At 48.0% G+C, this 21,205-nt stretch overlaps 1 protein-coding gene across 3 annotated transcripts in view; it reads left to right on the top strand.

Moving 5' to 3' along the window:
• EXTL3 (exostosin like glycosyltransferase 3) overlaps window positions 1–21,205 on the top strand; it is a 114,103-nt gene that overhangs the window by 37,454 nt on the left and 55,444 nt on the right. Inside the window, exon 1 of one of the 3 annotated variants that reach the window (XM_066314587.1) lies at window positions 12,460–12,550. The exons of the other annotated variants lie outside the window; for them this stretch is intronic. The gene's annotated coding sequence lies outside the window, so the exon portion shown is untranslated. Of the gene's footprint in view, window positions 1–12,459; window positions 12,551–21,205 lie in introns of those variants that run through there. 3 annotated transcript variants of the gene reach the window in all.

Raw genomic sequence — 21,205 nt, forward strand, 5'->3', positions numbered from 1 at the left:
CTGTTTGCCCTTCACATGGAATAATGCTGTGGGAGAAGGAGCTGGGCTCTGTCCCACCATGTGCTGCTCCTTTGGGAAGGGAGCTGGTCCTTAGTGACATTCTGTTCTTATTGGCAGGGGGTTTTAGAGGGTTTTAGGACTCCTCTTCCCCTCTTGAAATTCCAGGTCGTAAATCGCAGAGCGCACAGCAAAATGCGGGTTTTTCTCTGCCCTGGTGATTTTGGCTTGAGGGGTTTGATGCTCCAAAGTGAAATTCATAGCCCTGGCTCCCACTGAGGGTGGGGAGAGCTGTGACTTCCCAAAGATTTGTGTCTGGCGGTGTGAACTCCATTATGGGAGAAGGGATGTCTGACTCCCACGTCAAATGTAGCGAGTTTCATCTTCCCAGATGAGAGCCCTGAATTCTGCCAAGTGTGTCAATGACGGTTTTAAAAATAATAAATCTGACCACGGTGCATGCAGTTCCCTCCTTCCCAGGGACTGGGATGTGGTGGGTGAGTACAGCAGGAGCTGGGATGAGATCCACCACTGCCTCCCTGTGCTTTGGGCTTGAGGGGGAATGGAAAATCATCCCAAAATCTCTGAGTGAGTGACGACTTAATCAACAGCTTTGGGTAAAAACTGAGATGAGCCCATCTGAGCACCTTGATAAACATCTGCTCTTTATGGGGCTGCTGAGGTGTGAGCTTATGGCAGCAGCTTTCCTGCTGTGTCCTTTGGGAATGGTGTCCAAGAGGGGCATTCCCAGGGCTGCCCTCAGCTGGGGGAGGTTTCCTAGTTACCTTTTTGGCTAAAAAAAGCTTGAGAAATGCCAGGAAATGTTGCCTGACATTTGGAAATCAGTTTTGCTGCCCTGTCTGTTTTGGAAGGGTTGGGTTTTCCATTCTCTTTCCTATCTGATGCCTGGGGCCCTGCAGGTTTCTCCTGAGGCAACTTGGTTTTTCATACCCAGCAACTCTGGGTGGGGGAATCAGAGAAAGATGGAATAGTTTGGGTTGGAAGGTCTTGGGTTTGTTTTTTTTATTTCTTCCATGCCCAAGCAGTGCCCACCCAGGGATGAAATTCTCAGGATTTTTTTTCCTTTGCTCACCCCAGATTAAGGTGGTTTACAGTCTTTTGCCTCTGAAGACCCTGAGCCAGATGCAAGAATGAAACAGAGTCTTCAAGGTGTTGTTTTTTCTTGGTTTCTTGTTGTTTATTAATTCTTATCTTACAATGTTCTCTGTGCTGGGCTGAGGTGTTCTGCTGCTCAGACACAGGACAACTCCCCTTCGATGGGAGGTCACAGCCTCTTTATACAGATAATTACAGGTCTCTTATTTACATTTATGTGCCAATACCTGTCACCTGTCCTAACAGGGTCACCTCTACTCTGACCCAGTCCCCTTAAACTGCTTTGTGCCACCATCACAGCAGGGGAGAAGAAGAAGAACCCAGGGCACCACCCTAAATCCTCCATCTTGTCCCCCCTCCCTGTACCTATATTCTAAAAACCCAAAACGACAAAATTTTCCACCCTGTGATAAACTACAGTACTATTTTCACACCTTTGTGGCTTGTAATTCTTCTCTCAGTGTTGGAAGTTTTTTCCATGGGCTGAAGTCAAAGACTGTGGCTCTGTGCCAGGAAACCCCCCTGGCCAGGATTCACACCCTCCTGTTCGGGTCCCAGTCCTCTCTGCTGAGGTCTGTGACCTTCCAGAGGAATGCCCTGGACTCCCACAGGAAGGGACCTTAAAGCCCATCCAGTGCCACCTCCTGCCACGGGCAGGGACACCTCCAGCTATCCCAGGCTGCTCCAAGCCTCATCCAGCCTGGCCTTGGACACTTCCAGGGATCCAGGGGCTTCTCTGAAGACAAGTGAGGCTGTGAGGAGAGACCTAGAAAACAAAGCAAATAGAACAAGGTTGTTGCTGTAACCCTGAGCTCTGGTTAAGAGCAGCTCTGTGCCCTGAGGACCCTCGTGGCTACGGAGGAGTGGAGCAGGATGAGCAGCATCCAGGGAAGTCAGAATTGTGCCCCTGGACTGGGAGCCAAGCTGCTTCTCCAGCGAGTGTCATCCTGTGGTTTTATTGCTGAAAGATGGGGCTCCTACTCCCTCTCTTAAGGGACTTTTTGGTGTTCCAGTAGTGCCTCATCACCTGAAGAAAGTTCAGAATTACACCCGTGAAATCGTAATGGTGTCACAGAAGCACAGCCTTGTGTGTCATTGTCAGATATTTCCTCTCTCTCCAAATACCGGGAGCCATCAGCACACCTTCCTTTTTTAGCTGCTCTTCACTCTGGGGCTCTTCTGTTCCTGCAGCAGAGGTGATCAACTAAGTGAGTTTGTTATTGTTTTTTCCTTACATATTCCTTAATTACAGCACTTGAGAGGAGGGATTTTTTTCCTCTCTCTCCCTCTCCTTCAGCTTGTCTCATCCTAAGCCTTTTTCGGGGCTGGATTGAACTGGTGTCAGGAAGTTCAGCTGGTGTTCAGCCATCCCTCACTTTAAAAATCAGGTGGAAATCCATTCCTAAGATTCCAGGTTTAAGAACCTTAAACCTCTTTACTGTCTGCCTGCCCCAGTGGCCTTTTCTCCCCCCCTTTTTTTTTTTTTTTTGAGCAAACTGGCATTTCTGAATGAGTTATTCCCCCCCTCACCTCTGGGCCGTGTTTTCCCTAAGCTGCTGTGATTGATTCCATCCACTCCCTTTAAGCAGCCCTTTTCACTTAGCAGAGTCAACACAGTTAAACGAACTTGGAAAACAGATTTGTTATCCCTTAATATTTCAAACTCCCCAGCCTCCCATTTTTACTTTATTTTAACAGAAGCCTCCTGTGGAAACCTTTTGTTGGAGGTTTTTTATCTCCACGTTTGATGGCTGGCTCTGGGCTCCAGCACTCAACACGCATTTAATGGCCTTAAGCATCGTGTAATGCTTCCCATTCCCAGGATCTGTGAGCCTTAGACACCTCAGCATTCACAGCTCTGGAAATTCAGCCATTTGAGAGGTGGAAAAATGATTATTGAAAGGAAGAGCAGAGTCACACTTTGGTCTGGAAGCAGAAATTTGGGCCGAGGGTGCTGGGAGGTTCATGGCTCATCTGCATTTGGATACACAGGCAAATTAATCCCAATTCAGCTTCTCAGCTTCCGTTGTTTGAAGTTTATGAAATTTCAGTTCTTGCTCTGAATGAAACTTGCCTGAAGGTTTGTCTTATTTTACTTCCAGAGTTAAAATTAAGGTAATTGGAAAGAAGGTCACTTCTGCAAAGAGAGGTTTCGTACGGTTGGACTAATTGACTTGGATTAATACCCTTTTAGTTAAAAATACAGTCATTTTTACTAAGCGAAGTCAGGGCTGGGGTAGGACCAAAGGATTCTTGCTGTTTTCAAAGGGCTTCTGATATACTTTGATTTATTCCCTCTTTCTGTGGTGGCTGGACCCTGAGTGTTTGTGTCACTGACTGTGGGCTCGTGTGTGTTGTGCACAGCAAATCCACCTCCCCACCGAGGAAAATCTGTGAAATAAAATGCCTTGAGTCTTGCAGAGCAGTTTTAATTGAAGATGTATTTTAAAGCACACAGTGGTTTTTTTTCTGGCACAGTTAAGTAGTAAAGAGGAAAAAAAAATCTCTGGATGCTTGTAGGAAATTTCAGTTTTTTTGTTTTTAATTTTCTTCTTTCTGAAATCCACAATGAAAACAACATTTCTGTGCAATTTAAAGGTTTTAAAGACGGTCCAAATGAAAGCTTGGGCAGCTCATGGATCAGTTTTCCTATGGAGAATGCTTCTTCCCTGTGGATGTAGTAAAGGCTGAAAAATCCTGCTTACAGCCTGATTCTCAGATTCCAGTGCAAGTCTGCTTTAAACCTCTTGAATCTACACACATAATTCATCCTTCCTGGCAAAAGCTCCGGTGCTGATTTTCCTTGTAAAATCAATAAACAGGGATAAAGAAGGAAAACCAAGTGCTGGGATCTTTAAATGAAGGGGTGTGCTGCTGCTTTTGCAGGTACTTGGGAGGAATGAAATTTCAGGCAATTTCCTCATCTCAAGCTGCTGTTCTTTTTGTGGTGACTTTTAAATCTTGTTCCTTCTCCAGTTGCTGCGAGGAGAGGAACACTTTGCACTGAGCTGAACTCGAGCAGATGGTGTTGGAAAAGTGTGAGCAGGAGAGAGGGACCTGCCACTGCTCTCAAGCACAGATTAAACACAATTTCTCTCTGTAGAAGCCACTCTTGACATTAGACCTTGGCTATTTTACCTGGAGTATCATCCTTTCCACTTGAATTACAGTACTGCAGCTTAATTGTAATAAATTACCGAGTTGAAATGCGGTGACTGTTTCAAAAGCTCGGATCTTGCCTGCCTGATGTTTGGATATGGATAGCTCTGATTGGCATCAGGAATTACTGTCTTGGCATTGGATTCTGCACGGTGGATAATCATAAAATCCCAGACTGGATGGGACTGGAAGGAATCTTAAAGTCCATCCCAGTCCACCTTCCACTATCCCAGGGTGATCCAAGCCCCATTCACCCTGGCCTTGGACCCTTCCAGGGATCCAGGGGCAGCCACAGCTTCTCTGGTGCCAGGGCCTCAGCACCCTCACAGGGAACAATTCCTTCCCAATATCCCATTGAGATTTCCCCCTTGTCCTGTCACTCCATGCCTTTTCCAGCTCTCCTGGAAGGGCCCCTTGGTTATCTGTACTGAGAAGGGATGGACATGGTGCTGGTTCTCAGCACTTCTTCAGTCTTGTGTTGGTTTCAGAGAGGTTTGGGGAAAAGGAAAAGCATTTGCTTTCTCTCTCTCTTTCTCTCTTTCTCTCTTTCTCTCTTTCTCCCTTTCTCCCTTTCTCCCTTTCTCCCTTTCTCCCTTTCTCCCTTTCTCCCTTTCTCCCTTTTTCCCTTTTTCCCTTTCTCCCTTTCTCCCTTTCTCCCTTTCTCCCTTTCTCCCTTTCTCCCTTTCTCCCTTTCTCCCTTTCTCTCTTTCTTCCTCTCTTCCTCTCTTTCCTCTCTTTCCTCTCTTTCCTTCTTTCTTCTCTTTTTCTCTTTCTTTCTTTCCTTCCTCTCTTTCTCTCATTCTGCCTGGAGGTTTTTTTTTCCCTCGCTAGAAGCCCAGAGCTGCTTCCCTTGGAGCTGAGGTGTCTCAGGGTGATGCAGTGCAGAGGGAGCCTGGAGTGTCTCCAGAAGTGCTCAAAGGAAGAGATCTCTCAGATCTTTTCCTGTACGAAGTGTTTTAGTCACTGATGGTGGCTCTTGGCAGGACCTTTGCCGTGGGGGCTCTTCTCTTCTTGTGGTGGGATCAGAGTGTGACAGGCAGTGCCTGGAGTCAGTCTGATCCCGTGGAGAGCAAGTGCTGCTCTCAGGGGAGGATGTGAAGCCACTTTGTGTCCTCTCTTCTGCAGGGTTGGTGTGTTCCTGTTCAGAATTCCATGAGCAAGGGCACTGGAGCGTTTTCCCTACAGAAACACTGACCTGCTCATTGTCTCCTCCACATCCACCCCCAGGCCCTTCCCTGGAGTCTGTCTGGGAGCAGCTCTGGCTCTGGGATGTCGCTGGTGACCACTGTCAGTCAAGCTGTGACATTCCTGCCCTGTCCCCTGGCCTCAGCTCACCTGGCCCAGCCTGGAGAGGATCCCACGGTTAAACTTCCAAAATCAGGACAGCTTGGTCCCAGCCCCCTTCCAGAACATTCCCCAGCCTGTGCCATTTCCTGATCCTTATCTTGGACTGTTTGGGTCCACCCTGGCTTGGTTTAACTCACTGTTATAGGTTCAGCCACTTGTCTCTGTCATTTGACATCTGTTTTTTCCTTGTGTCACCTCTCTCTGTGTGGGGACTGCGCCCTTCCAGGTGAGGGACACTTTTTCCAGGAAAAGTTTCCTGGACTGTGTTCTTGGGGCCATCTCTGTTCACACTAATATTGGCATTAAATTTCCTGAAAATAATTGGTCTTCCCATGGCAGGGTTGTCCCTTTTCTAATTTTTCTTGTCTGACTTGACTATAAAAGTGTTAAAGTCTGAGGCTCTGTAGTCCTGTCTGGAGCCTCAAAACTTTAATTTTGTCACAACACAGAACCTTTCTCTATTTGGTCTTTATCCTAACATTGGTGTCATCGTGCCAAATTCCTTCCTCTGCCAATGTGCCCAGGCCTTAATATGAAATTAAACCATGGAAAATCCAAACTACTTCAGCAAAAATCTCCCAGCTTCTGGTCACGAGGTGGCTCAGGGTGGCTGGGGAAGCAGTGCTGATGGAAATCTGCACCGTCCAAGGGCTCCCTCAGCACAGAATGCTAAAATCAGCACCAAAAGAGAGATAATTTGCCGTATATTTCTCAGTTCACGTGGTTTTAATCCATTAAATCATTTACAAAATGCAATCCCGCATGATTTAAGGTTTATGGGGAGAAGAGAGAATGAGGCTGTTTTCTCTTGGTGAGCAAAGAGTTCAAAAGCAATAGATTGCCTTAGGTGATGCCTCACTAACTCCATTTCTTCATCCCGTGGCTGCAGCTTTAGGCTTTACAAAAACTGGATTTGTTGTTGTGTTTGTTTTTGGGGAACACAAGACAAATATTGAAACTTCTGAGGTATTCATACTTGGGGCATATCAAACATCTCATTGTTGGCAGAACTAGGCACAGTTGAGGCTAATACATAAAAAAAGTGTAATAAAATATTTTCCTCATGTGGCTGTTACTATAAAATTCCCATTTCAGTTTCCTTTTCTGAACAAAATGTTATTTTTTTTAATGAATCCAGATCTGTAAGGGATGCTGAGCTTTCAAGTTCATGCGCACCTTTCCTGGGTGGGATGTCTCGTTCTGTCGATGTGGGACTCTGTGGACTGTGACAAGTGGAAGCAAGGAACTGGTTTTGTTCTCTTCACAGTTTCTGCAGGCTGGAAGTGCCTCCTTCTAGAAGGGACATAAAATCAAAAGGAGATCTGAGGTTTTTTTCGGTGTTGTGGATCTTCTCTTTGCACAGCTGCTGCTTCTCGGAGATGCCTCAGATGGGAAGTGAAACCCCCCAGCTTTATCTGTGGAGCACTGTGTGTTGATTGCTTGAAGTATTGCAGACTCCTAAGCAGTTAAGTGAAATTTCCAGGAAATTACCATTATTTAGGTCAGCTAAGTGCCTTTGAGTTGCCTTCTGTGTGTGTCTGTTTCTTGTTGCAGCCATAGTTCAGAAAAAAAAAAAAAAAAGCAGCTGAAAGAGCAAACTGCTTTGTTTGTGACAGAATCACGGGATGGTTTGGGTGGGAAGGGACCTCAAAGATCTCATTTCAGCCCCTCTGCCATGGGCAGGGACACCTCCCACTGTCCCAGGTTGATCCAAGCCCTGTCCAACCTGGCCTTGGACACTTCCAAGGATCCAGGGGCAGCCACAGCTTCTCTGGGAATTCTATTCCAGGGCCTCACCACCTTCACAGGAACAATTCCTTCCCTGCCCTCTGGCAGTGGGAAGCCATTCCCTGTGTCCTGTCCCTCCATCCCTTGTCCCAGGTCCCCTCTCCAGCTCTCCTGGAGCCCCTTTAGGCTCTGGAAGGAGCTCTGAGGTCTCTCTGGAGCCTTCTCCAGGTGAGCACCTCCAGCCAATCCAATTCCCACCATCCTCAAAACAACTGCCTCTTTTATGTGAAGTTTCCCGGGTTATGTTTTAATGCAAGGGCAGTGGCCTCAAGTTGCACCAGGGGCTCTTTAGGTTAGATTTGGTGGAGGGGGGAAAAAAAAAAATCACGAGAAGGGTCATAAAACCCTGGAACAGCTGCTCAGGGCGGTGCTGGAGTCACTAAAAACGTGTGGATGTGACATGGATTAGTGGTGACCACGGTGATGGTTGGACTTGATGATCTCGGAGAACTTTTCCAACCTTAACGATCCTGGGAGTGTGTGGGGATCCAGCAGAGCCTTTGGAGAAGCTGTGTGAAGTGCGAGGCACGAGATGAAAGCAGACAGAGGAGCTCCCCCCGTGTCGCCGGCGATGGAGCAGTTTAATTGAAGGCAGCGGGGCGCGGCGTTAATGACACGCAGCCGCCTGTCCCTGCCCGCCTTGGTGGCACCTCGGAGCACTTCCCTGCCAGACATCATCAGAGTGTCACATCTTCAGGAGACCTTCAGGGAGGGAGGCTCTGGCAGCTCCGAGGGGTTTATTCCATGAGCGCTGTCTGTAGTGCTGCTGGGGTAAGGGACAAGGGTTTGGAAGAGTCCAGGATTTGATGCCTTGGGAAGGCTGACCTGGAGCAGAGACTGGACACAGCTAAGAGAATAAAGTAGATTTTTATTAAACGGCCTTAAAGGTTACACCTTGGGCAGCACAAGAGCCTGGCCAGGGCTACACCCAGGGTGGACACAAAATGGTCTTAAAATTGATGACCAATCACAAAATCTCACCCTTTTTTAAGTTTTGGTCCATTTGCATCTGGGATTTAATTATCCAATTACATCTCCAGGTTATGAAGTCCCATCCTTCTTGTTTTCTCTCTTCAGTCCACTGTTGGTTTTGCTTTTGGGCTTCAAAACTTGTAACCCTCGCTCTCTGTCTCCAGCAGGAAAAGGATTTGTTTTGTCTCCCTGCTCTGTGAAGAGAGCTCACTAACACTGAAGGTGAGGCTCAGAACCACACACCTGGGCAGCACAGAACCTGAAAAACACGAAAGATAAAACTTCAGGCATCAAACTGAGTGAAGCTCTCAGGGTTCCAGTTCTGCCTCCTTGGCTTGGAGTGTCCCCCAGGAGCCACCAAGGCCTGGCTCGGTGTCCCCCAGGAGCCACCAAGGCCTGGCTCAGTGTCCCCCAGGAGCCACCAAGGCCTGGCCTCGCTGCCGAGTGGCAGATCCATGCAGGATCAAGGAACCAGGCTTATGTGGCTGCTGTGTGTGTGAAGGCTGAACAAATGGCTGATTTGCATGGTGGGTTCACGTGTTTGCAGAGCCTGTTTCGGGCCATAAAGCGCTCGGCTTCACTTTGTGACGAGCAGGTGTTTGGCAAGGGAAGAGCCATCACACCATCAGCTGGGAGAGAGGAGGAATCTGCTCCCGGAGTGTTGATTCAGAAGTCGTGGCTGCTGTTCAGGAAACTTTTATTGGAAGAGTTTTCTGAAGTTCTTTCCTTGGAAATGAAACTAGAGACCTGCTGGGCTTCCACTCCTGTGCTTGTAACTCCGTTGTTCCCTGGGAGAAATCCTGACCCCCCCTGGCTGTCCCCTCCTGTCAGGGAGTTGTGCAGAGCCACAAGGTCCCTCCTGAGCCTCCTTTTCTCCAGGCTGAGCCCCTTTCCCAGCTCCCTGAGCCTCTCCTGGTGCTCCAGCCCCTTCCCCAGCTCTGTTCCCTTCCCTGGACACACTCCAACCCCTCAGTGTCCTCCTTGTCCCAGAAGTGTCCCCAGCACTGGAGGTGTCTCAGCAGTGCCAGGCACAGAGGGCCCATCAGTGCTCTGTCCTGCTGGCTGCTCTATTCAATTAATTAATTTAATTTGTCAGTGTTTGTCTCTGTTACTGTGGCGTTCTCATTTATCTTTTTGCTGTTTGCAAGGTTTCCTTTAGGACTGAACTTCTGAACATGACCCGAAATAAAGCCACAGCTCCAGATTTGGTTCAGACCTCACCACGTGCCCCGAAGGGATTGCTGGGCTCTGTGGTGACTTTTGCTCATCCTGGTATCCTGTGTCTGGTGTGTTCCTGAGTTGCCAAATAGATGAGCTTAGGCTCTTTTGCTCTTTTTTTTTCCTGACTCCTGGATCCCTGAGGTGATGGCTCTGGCTGGAGCTGTGGGAGCTGTGTGGGCTTTTCCTCCTCGGCATTCCCACATCCTTGTCTGTGGCTTTGTGTTCCGATTGAATGATCATTTCTTGAAACACTCCTGCAGCTCTGCGAGCTTTCAATCCTGAAAAAATGCAGCCTGTCTGCGCTTCCCTCCTGGAATGATTACAGAAGGGTTTTAGCTTTAGGGAGATTATTGGACAGAAGTTGCTGTTGGAAGGCAGAGGTGCAAATGGGATTTCCTAAACACAGCCTTGCTCCGGCTCTGCCCTTGTGTAACACAGTGGCAAAAATAGCAGCTCTTTCTGGGAAAACTGGAGCAGTCTTGGAAGGTCCCACCTGTTCTATGTTCCTTTTAGTGCATTTTCCAGAGATTTCAGCACCGTGGGAGCCGGGCACAGCAGCAGCCATGGAGCTGGGGCTGTTGCCCGTTTCTGTGGCCCTTTTGTGGGGATAAGTAGGTCAGTGGCACCAGTGCTGCTCTTGACACTTCCCCTGAAAGCAGAGCAGAGCTCTGGGGCTGTTTCCTGGCCTCTTGCTTTATTCAGGGTGACGTGTTTGGCCTTCAAACTGGCACAGGGTGACTTCAGTCTGCTGCCTGTCTTCTGAGGCTCTGAGCCACTCACCCCACAGCACAAACTGAGGGACTCGTGGGATCCCTGTGCTGCTGCTGGGTCTGGATATGGAAAGGTGATGGGAGAAAATGCTGCCAAGGGGTTCCCATTTTTGCCACAACCTTTTATTCCAGATTAGCCCCGCGTTGTTTCTCTGGTGTTGAAGCCCCTGTGAGGGGTTAAAACGTTGTCTCAGCAATTCAGAGGTGATGTGAAGTGAGAGTTTTGGACTGGACGTTTCTGTCATTAATTTGTTTTGGCCTTTGTTTGGAGGACCTCAGAGCATTTTACAAAGAGCTACCTTTGCCCCGGAAAACCATTCCTGGGTAATGGAATATGTTTTCTTCTAAAAAACCCCCAAACTTCAGAGCTGCAGCACTGAAGGGTCAGCAATAAGCATCTTTTCCTCCTTCCTTTCATTCTTTTATTATGTTTAACTTGTGAGTGGTTCAATCCCATTTTAAATTTTTTTTTTTAAGCTTCAAGTTCGAGTTTTTGTATGTTCCTGGCAATTCTTGCTCCCATGCTCAGATTTTATTCCAGAATCAGAGCTATGAAGTAGTTGAAGCCAGACCAGCACAAGATGATTAATTTTTCCTGTCTCCCAAGATCATCTTTTGAGACTATCAAGACATATGTCCTCAAATAGATTCCGTGGCAGCATGGGGGTTATGGGAATGGCTCAGCAAGGCTGTGCCCTTTCCTTCCTGTACAACTGATGGATGGATGGGAAGATGCCAATCAGTCAGTTTTGGGTCGTATTTACATCTTCTGGTCGCCTTACAAATTTGTATGACACTTGACATCCTGCAAAAGAACAGGAAGTAGCTTTTGATTTTATTTCTCCTCTCGGCTGCTATTTGTGACCCACGAGCTCCCTGGTGAATTCCCAAGGAATGCTGCGAGCCGGGGAAGCGGAGCAGAATTCCCTGAGGTTGCTCAGAAGGGTCTGAGGGCACCAGCTGGGAATCAAACCCCAGTCACCCAGCCTTAACTTGCCTTAACTACTGTACAAAAATTTCCTCCTACTGTGCCTCTTAATAGAAACTCGCAGGGCCAAATGAAGTGGGCAGATTGTAATCACTGCTGCTGAGTTATCCCAGCCGTGGAATTACTGCAGCCCTCTGCTTCTCCCTGCTGATTCGGAAAGTTTGCTGCCTCTTCTTCCCCCCTCTTTCCCAGAGCTCCACCTTGCCACATTCCAGGCTCTGCCTTGTGGGAAAAGGAGCCCGAATGACCATAAAGAGCCCAGATGTTGTGGCTGGGGGCAGGAAGCACGAGTCAGCTCTCTCTCCCTGATTTGTGAAGCTAAAAATAGTGAGAGCATTAATAGGAATCTCTGCCTTCAGCTGGGCAGGGCAGCCCGGCCTCTCCAGAGGCATCTTCCTTGTGGGAGATGTGTGACACAGGGAGCAGGCAGCCAGCTCCTTAGATTAATTCCTCAGTGGTTTGGTTCCCTGTTTTATTGGGATTACAGGAGTGCCTGCAGGCCTGAGTGCAGCTTAGACCCCCAGACAGGCATGGCACAGAGCCCTGCCTGAGCCTAAGGATGCTCTGGATGGATTTCAGAGTGAGGAGATGCAGTGAGTGACAGGGAGGGGACAGAACCTGCAGCAATAAACCTGCGGTGAGTTGTTTGTTTTGTGATACCAGCTACAGTGAATGTCTTCAGCTCTTCCCCAGCCCAGTCTGCTGTCTCAGGCTCCTCACTGGGAGCTGTGGGAATGGCTCGGGTGGATCACCGGGAAAACCAGGCACTGTCCCCTTCCTGAAGCAGCACAGCAGCCTGCTGGTTGCTTGGGATGGTCTGTCTGCACGGTGAATGTCTTGCACAGCCTTCCAGAGTCACTCTAAATCCTCTTCTCAGTCATTTCATGTCAGGGGCAGCCAGTGGGAGAGCACCTTTGGGCGACTGGGGAGTGTCTGGACAGCATTTTCCAGCCTTATGGGTGGGGTGGGGAGGGTGGGAACGACGTGATCAGATTTTGTTCCCTGCAAGCATAGATTATAGTAATGTTGCTATGGCCACAAATCTCCCTCAAATTGCTGCAGACAATTCATGAATTTCCTTTTTTTCTGTTGCATCCTAACACTGAAAACCAGCGAGGCTGCCAGAAACCTCTCCCAGGGAAATCTGTAACCACTGGAGATGTCAGGAGCTGCAGGAGGGGTTGGAATGCAGGTACTGAGTGTGAGTATTGTTGTGCTGGGGGATGCTCTAAAGGGAATCTCTTGTTGCTGGAACTTTGAGATGCTTTTGAGGTGAAAGAATTAAATTAACCCAAAATATCTAGCTGCTCGCTCTGATCCCATGACTCCTGATTAATTAGTTATTCCCATCTCCAGCGTAATTGGAGTATCAGGATATGCCTGAGTCATAGGCAGTGGAGCCCTGGAAGCTTTATCCTGTTTTCCTTTCCCAAGGAAACTGCGTGGTCAGGAGAGCCTCACCTGGCACAGCAGTGGGCTTCCTGAGGTCGGGCTGGGAGATCCCTGCCTGGGAGATCCTGGGCAGTGCTTCCTGCTGCTGAAGCACGTGGAAAATTGTGGTTTTTCCCTCCTATTTGTAGCTTTACTCGTTCACAAAGGAGCATGGAACCTTCAGCAGCGTTTCAGGTGCCCTGAGCATTGGGGGTGAGGGATTTGTGATTGGTTTCTTTCTGGTTTAAGTCAGGCTGTACATCTTGTGTGAAATCACTCATCAAAAAGTCTTGTCTTTGTGGGCAGAGAGGGAGAGAGGGAGAGGCTGCAGTGCAGCTTTCTCATCCCACAGCCCTCTGTGAATTTGTCTTGTGGGGGTTCTCTTAGGGCTTGGGGAGCAGGGCTGTGAACAAGACTCCTAAACACCTTGGTCACTGCATTCTGTGGCCCTGGGCAAGTCATTTTGTCTTGTCTTAATTGGCCTAATTACTGCCTTCAAGGCATCTCAAAAGTTCTGGTAGTTGGTGCTTCTGGTTGTACACTAAGGCAGTGACCAAGAGCCCTGGGCATGGTTCCTTGTTAGTCTGTAGCCAAATAAACATCAAAATTCCTGTTTGCTGTTTGATGTGGCAGCTTGGGGGTGATGATTGAGCTTAAAATCCCAGATGGTTTGGGTTGGAAGGACCTTCAAGCTCATCTCATTCCAGCCCCTGCCATGAGCAGGGGACACCTTCCACTGTCCCAGGTTGCTCCAACCTGGCCTGGGACACTTCCAGCTTAACCTAAAGTGTAGCTGTGGCCATTTTAAAATTTAAAATTATTTAAAAGTACACCCAGATTGTACTGCTGTGACCTCGCTGTCTGAAAATCAAACCTCACGTTATTTTCATCAGTTTGTTAATTTGATCCTCATTGCAACCCATCCTTGGTCCTTGTCCTCTTCTGGATCACGGGATAGATTTTTTTGGTTCCATGGGACAGAGCACGAGCTTTAAACTCTTCGTTTCACAAGCTTAGACTCACATTTTGTGTGTCTGCAGTTTGTATGATTTGAGGAACTGCGAGATTGATGGTTATTTAATGTGATGGAACCTTTCTGCCCAAGAGTATAAATCACAGAAACACAAGATTTGGGTTTTCAGGAACTCTAAAAATGTAGTTTCAACCCCCTCCCATGGGTGGGTTGTGCCCTTCTGGGTAAAACCCAGCCAGTGTTTTGGATCTTTCATGTTTATGGTTTGTTCTTCTTGGGGTTTTGTGGGTATTGTGGGTGTCTTGTGTAGTGCTTCAGCAAGGATCAGCATTTTGGGGTGCCTCTACACAAAGTTTAGTAAGAAATCCTGATGCATTTACTGGAGCCTCCTGGGGCACTTCTGTGATGAGACAGGGAAGGACAAATGTGTAGGAGCTGAGAAATGGAGTGAGGATTGTGGTGGAGTTGGAAGCAAAGGAGGGAAGTGTCCTGGATGAGGAATGGGGGATGAGGAGACACGTTCAGTTTGTAGGCAGAGGCCATACACCCTGATTTCATTCTTTGTTTTTTCTCCTACGGTTTTGTCGTTTGCACTCACCATACCCACACTTTTAGTTAATTTCTAAGAAGAGGGGGAAAAAAAATAATACTGAAACCGTTTGGGCAGCTTCAAAAGCAGGAAATTCCCGTTACTGTGGTGTGGCTTTATCAGGGCTGATAAATCATAAATTCTCATGCTGATGGCCTCAGCTTTGCCACCCTCAAGACCCCTCAAGTCATAAATAAGCTCTTTCCCCAGCACTTAGTGTGCTAAATGCTAGTGTGATGTTTTTCTTCCTCCAGAACTGGAATGCTTGGCCCAGGAAGGATGTGGATCTGTCAGAGTGGGTCCAGAGGAGACTGTCTCCAAGAATTGGAGCCCCTCTGCTCTGGAGCCAGGCTGGGAGAGCTGGGAGTGCTCACCTGGAGAAGAGAAGGCTCCAGGGAGAGCACAGAGCCCCTTCCAGAGCCTAAAGGGGCTCCAGGAGAGCTGGAGAGGGACTGGGGACAAGGGATGGAGGGACAGGACACAGGGAATGGCTTCCCACTGCCAAAGGGTGGGGTATAGATGGGATATTGGGAAGGAATTGTCCCTGTAAGGGTGATGAGGCCCTGGAATAGAATTCCCAGAGAAGCTGTGGCTGCCCCTGGATCCTTGGAAGTGTTGGACAGAGCTTGGAACAACCTGGGATAGTAGAAGGTGGCAGGAAATCGATTTTTAAGAGTCTTTGACAGATGGTCTTTCAGGTGCCTTCAGCCCAGACCATTCTGTGATGATTGGAAGTGTCACAAATGTCTGGAGTGTGGATCCTTTGTAGTCTCTGCGGCCACATTTTGCATGGAGCAAACAGCACACGTGTGCTCCCTGTGAGAGGGATGGATCTGTTCCTCTGCAGGGAGTTCTCTGTCATGCAGCAGGTGGAATGTGCTGCTTCTCAGCCAGAACTTGCTGATTTTTTTCCTTTCCTTGTTTTCCTCTGAATTCTCGGCTGCCAAGCTTGGGTGGGCTCAGGAGCTTTGTCATCAAAAGCTTCCTGCTCTAATCCCTCAGTGTGCCATCAAAATACAGATTAAAAAATACTACAGGTCCTCCTTGATGTGTGTGTGTGTGTGTGTGGAGACAGGGAAGGGCTGGGAGGTGGATTTTTGGAGGAAGGACTGTGTGGAAATCTTTCCCAATTCTGCTCCTGTAATCAGTGCTTAACGTTCTTGTTCTGCGCTTCAGCCCCTCACCTTTAACTGGAGTGCTCTGAGATTGCTTATCTGAAAGAGACAGAGGTTCGTTATGTTAATTGGCTCCGAAATGACTGCATCAAATCTCAGTAATTGGCATTATTATTCTGCTCTTGTTGCGTCCTCGGGTTTTCAGGGAGCAGAAATTAATATGGGAACCTGCACTTTGTGGCTGGCGAAGGAACCTCAGGTGAGGTTGGGGCTTCAAGAGTGATTCTGGTAGCAAAGGGTGGGACTGGTGACAGGCAGAGGGGAGAGATCCCTGCTCAGAGATGTCTGTGTTTAATCCCAGCTCCAGGGAGAGCTCCCTCTGAGGGGAGTCAGAACTGTGAGCACAGCACAGACACGGCCACTTGGCAGATGAACTATGGGTGTGCGGCTGGAAAATTGATTTTAGGAGGGAGCAAGCGTGGAATTGAGCTGGTGTTGCCACTCCTGACTGCGCTGCCTGAAACTGTTTGGAGAAGGGATAACTCCTTCTGGCATGGTGTGTCTGGCTGCTGCTGACAGCACTATTTCTACCCAGTTATGAGATCGTTTTTCAATCAAAACTCTTCCCTCCCAGCCCTTCAGTTTGTCCAGAATGGTTTTGTCCCTCATGAGGCAGAGTGGAGCTTTCCTGACGGCACTGGCAGGAGTGAGCTGGGCCATAACTCGATCCTCTCTAAGCTGCAAAGCAGAGCAACGTTCTGCTAATTTGCTGTAACGGGATCTCTGTGCTCAGCAGAATTTGTAGTGTAGGCTGGGATTTGATGTGGATGGGAGGACGTCAGAAAGAAGGGATGGAGGCTGGATAATTCCTCCTGAGGGGCAACAGTGGGGCAGCTCTGATCTCTCTGTAAGCAGGAACAGCACCCAGGCAGCTGTGTCAGGAAGGTTTAGGTTGGATCTCAGGAAAAGATTCCTCCCCCAGAAGGTGTCAGGCACTGGAACAGCTCCCCAGGGAATGGGCACACACCCCAAGGCTGCCAAACCTCCAGGAGAGTTTGGACAACGCTCTCAGGGATGCACAGGGTGGGATTGTTGGGGTGTCTGTGCAGGACCAGGGGCTGGATTGAGATCCTCGTGGGTCCAGCTCTGGATATTCCATGATTCTACAATGGATGGGGAGTTGGAAAAGGTTGGGGTAGAAGCCAGAAGCTGGAATAAGGACAGCATTAGCAGGTGGGAGATTGGGTCCACAGAGAGGAAATGCCAGTAAAGGAAATGTGAATCTGCTTTTAGTTCCTCCCAAGCATTTTTTTCTCAGCACATCTATTTGTTCCTGCCCTGTTCCCTGGTGATCCCTAGGGGTCTGGCTGTGGCAGGGGGCTGGAGGGTGACATGCTGAGGAGTGCTGGGCTGCTGTTGATCCATGGATAGCCATGGTTTCTGGACTGGGATAAGGCCAGGACACCCAGGAGGTGTTTGGGAGAGGCGTGTGGCCGTCCTGATTGAGGGGAGAGTAAGACCAAGCTCAGTGTGTAGGGCACAGGAGTTATTCCTTCTGCACTGTGGAAGAGCAGATGTTTGTAATGATTTCCCCTCCTATCCCTTCTGTCCTGTAGCAGCCAGGCTGGAAGTTGCCAAGGGAGTTGCTTTTTCCATCCCTGGGGTGCTGTAATCAAACCCCTCCTACGTCTGTCCATCCAGACCAAATCACAAATCCGTGGGAGTTGTAAATCAGGCCAGGGGCTGATTGCACTTTTACCCTCATCTCCAGCTCCAATCATGCTGGTTTCATCTGCTGCTCCCTGCTTTTCCAAGTATTAGTTTGCTTGGCAAAACCAGAGGGATCTGCATCACCTGTCCAGCGCTGGAATCAGAGGTGAGCTGGACCATCGTTGCTGATGCTCATGAAAAGCTGAGTTCCAGCTTTTAGGTGCTGTGAGTTGGGAAGAGTGTTAAAGCCATGGTACAGCTATATGGGATTATTAAAAATAATGGAATAGATTGATTTGCAGAAAGCTGCTTGGAGGCAGTGGGTGACAACACAGTGGGCAAGGGAATCCTTCCTTTTCTCCAGCTGCCTCGTGGGTGCCTGGGGCTTTCTAAAGAAATTTGCCACAGTCTGATGCACTCATTGTGGAATTAAGGACAAACCTTGATGATAGTGTTTTAGGACTGTTTCCTTATTATTTGAATCTTTGCTCAGAAAAAAAGTCTCAAGGTTTTGTTTTTTTTTTTCACCATGTGCCTGAGTCCTCTCTGAGCAGCACAAGACACTGTTGGCCTTTCAGCAGACTCAGATTTTCACCTCTTTTTTTTTTTTTTTTAATTTTTTTATTTTTTAAAATAAAGTATTCCTGAGATTGAAGTTGGAATGACACAGCTTCCATCTGGGAACTATTTTAGATTTAATTTGAAAAAACAGACTGTAAAACACACACTCGTAAAAGCAGTTTGTCCTTTCCAATGTACTAGAAAATGATTCTCTGCAGCCTCTTAATGCCCTCTGCCCGCCTGTATTTAAGCTCCATGACATGCTCAGAGACACAGTTACAGTGGATTTTAATACTGAGTCGTACATAAATTCCCAGGATGGATCATTTGGGGAAGATTAATATGGAGAATATGTTAATAGCAAAGAATTTGAAGTCGCTGCAGATTTTGCAGCACTGAGTGTGCACGAGGAACTCGGTGACTGTAAAGTTGCTGTCCGGTTTGGCTTGAAAATGAGATTACTCCAAAAAAAAAAAGTGCTTTTAACTTTGGAAATGATGTGCCTGTGCACAGATACTCCTGCCTTAGAACCATGGAGTCCCAGAATGGTTTGGGTTGGAAGGAACTTCAGGGATCATCTCATCCCACCCCCTGCCACGAGCAGGGACACGTTTCACTATCCCAGGGTGCTCCAAACCCCATCCAACCTGACCTTGGACACTTCCAGGGATCCAGGAGCATCCACAGCTTCTCTGTGCCAGGGCCTCCCACCCTCCCAGCCAAGAGTTCCTTCGCAGTATCCCATCTAACCCTGCCCTGTGTCCATGGGGAGCCTTTCCCCCTTGTCCTGTCCCTCATGGCACTATCCAGAACTGTGGAACAGTTTTCTGCAGACTTCTGCAACCCAGCTCCCCCACTTTTGGCTTTTTAGCATTCCTCGTGCCTCCAGCTCTAGTCAGGGCAAATTTTTTTTTTTTTGGTATGAGGCAGAAGCGAGGCATCACTTAATGGCTTAAGGATTAACCAGCTGATCCCATCAGTTTTCCATAGGGTGCCACTGATTTCCCAGGCTTTGATTTGATGCTGGTATTCATGAGCATCTCCCTCAGCCCCAGGGAGGTCCCTTGATTAAGTCATTAGTGCTCCGTGGGACCTCATGGGGAGCCCAGGCTGCCTCAAATAATGAGCTGACAAGAGTGGCAGCATCAGATGTGTCAGCATCCTGCCCCATCCCGTCCCCTTCTGATTCCTTATTATTCATGGCGGGCTTCCTTAGGGTGCCATCTGATTTTTGGGACAGGGAATTTTTTTGTTGTTGCTCGGCTGTGGAGAGATAGAATTGGGCAAGGATCGTGTAAAAACAAGTGTGTGGCCATGTTTGACCTGCCCTTCCTTTTTCCTTCATCCCCAGCTTCAGGGTTTGCTGGAGACTTTAAAAAAAAAAAAAATAAAAAGAACCTAAACCAAACATCCAATTGTTTTTGAGTAACGTGAAATCCTGATTATGGAAATGTGAACTGTGTGTATCACAACACACACATTCACGTTCTGCCTGCTCAGAAATCCTGCTGGTGGCCTGTGCGTGGGCATCTAAAGGGAATTTTTAGAAACTTGTTGGGGCAGCTGTGTGAAACCAACACCTTCGTGGCTAAAATGGATGGGTTTGGGTGCAAAGCAGCACTGATGTGCATTTTATGGACAAATAAACTGTCGAGGTCTTTTCCAAAAGACCAGGCAGCCTAAATTGGGTATTGCAGCAAAGCAAACCAGCAGAGAGGAGTGGGTGAAGAGCCCTGAGAGGGGATTGATGGATGTTCTTCATCTGGGAGAGGGCAATGGTGGCGTTCCTAAGCTCTTTCTGTGTTTAAAAATCCTGTTTTCAGTTGTTCATATCATGCCAAACTTCAGGCAAAAACATTCCAACCAGTTGCTTGCTGGTGCTTTTTGGGGAGACTGTAATGAAACCTGTTCAGCTGTTTTGGAGGATGAGACTGAGAAAATACATTTAAAATTAAATGCACAATTAAAAAGAAACACAAATAAAGGCGGGGTGACCAATTCAAGCCTCTGCACTTGGGAGCAGTGATTGGATGGTTGGCAAATACCTCCTTTGCAATTCCCATAAAAACCCACCAAAGCTGGGCCAGTTTGGATAAAGGCAGGGAATTAAGAGGGAGAGGAGGGAGAAAAGCTGTGTTTCTTAATCATCACTGAATACCACCCTCGAGCTGGATGCTCTTTCCCATGGGCTGGGCCATTTTGGGCAAGCTGCTGGAAACAATCTCTTCAGAAACTCCTCTCAGAGCACTGGTTTTGAACACCCTGGGATTTAGTTTTGCAGGGATGATGGAATTCAGTGGAATTCACTCTTCTCTGTGTGTGCCTGTATGTGAAAAGATGTGTGTATATATAGGTGTATGTGGTGAGGATGATAAAATATACCTGTGTGTAAATATGGAAGTGTTTAAGGCTGGGCTGGATGGGGTTTGGGACAACCTGGGATAGTGGGAAAAGTGGGAAATGTCTCTGCCTGTGGCAAGGGGATGTGTTGGATGAGCTTTTGGGTCCCTTTCAACCCAAATCATTCTGTGATATTTTGGAATCTGATGCGTCCCCTCATGGGCAGAAGCTGCTGGTCCTTGCCCATCCTCTGAAGCTGCTGTCCTTGTGGAAGGACAATGTTGGTGCCTTAAGAGCTTCATCCTGGGCCAAATTTGGGTTGGCACAAAAGATTTTAGGTGTAGGAAAGCAAATTGTATTTCTGTACAAACGGTATTTCTGTAACAATCCGAGCTGGAGGTGAGATGGTGCACTGGGCTCTTGGCTTGGAGTTGGGGGACAGAGGGGATAAAAGTCCTTTTCCTTTTGGTGGAGGTGGTGACCTGCATGAAAAACAAATACGGTGAGGCATTACAGAGTATTTCCTGATACAGGAATTTTTCCTCGCACAGTGGCTGAGGTGACCACACATCTCCCCCACGCTCAGCTAACCCAGCAGGAATCAGTGCAGGAGATGTTCCTGTGCAGCAAACCAAACCAGCAAACAGCCTGCTGGACTTTGGGATGGATGGAGCCTGGGACAAAATGCAGCAGAGCTCTGCACTTCACAGCCTTCTAATACAGCTTTTGCACCTCTTGAGATCAGAGAATTAAATTAATTGTGCTGGTGGCACCAGCCATCGTTCCTGTGGTGACAAAGGCCTGCAGGAGTTCCAGGCAGCAGGAGGAAAAAGTGAGGATCACTGCAGGATGATTTGTCCTATTTGCTGGGCAAACACTTAGATTTGCCACTTTTCCAGGTTATTTTTGTTTGGTAGAGAGCAGATGAGCAGATTCACTTTTTTTTAAGGACCGCTTCTGGTGCTTAATCAGTTTTCTCTTGTCCACAGTGAAAAGAAGTTGAGTGTAAAATTAGTGCTTTTTGGGGAGGAGTGGGTTCTCTGTGAGCTGCTCTGAACAAATCCATCTTTGTGTGACCAGGCAGCATCAGAGCTGTCTAGAAGATCGTGTGAGCCCCCTGTTTCTGCT

The sequence above is a fragment of the Sylvia atricapilla genome, chromosome 3 (genome assembly GCF_009819655.1).
Source record: "Sylvia atricapilla isolate bSylAtr1 chromosome 3, bSylAtr1.pri, whole genome shotgun sequence".
NCBI classification, from domain to species: Eukaryota; Metazoa; Chordata; class Aves; order Passeriformes; family Sylviidae; genus Sylvia; species Sylvia atricapilla.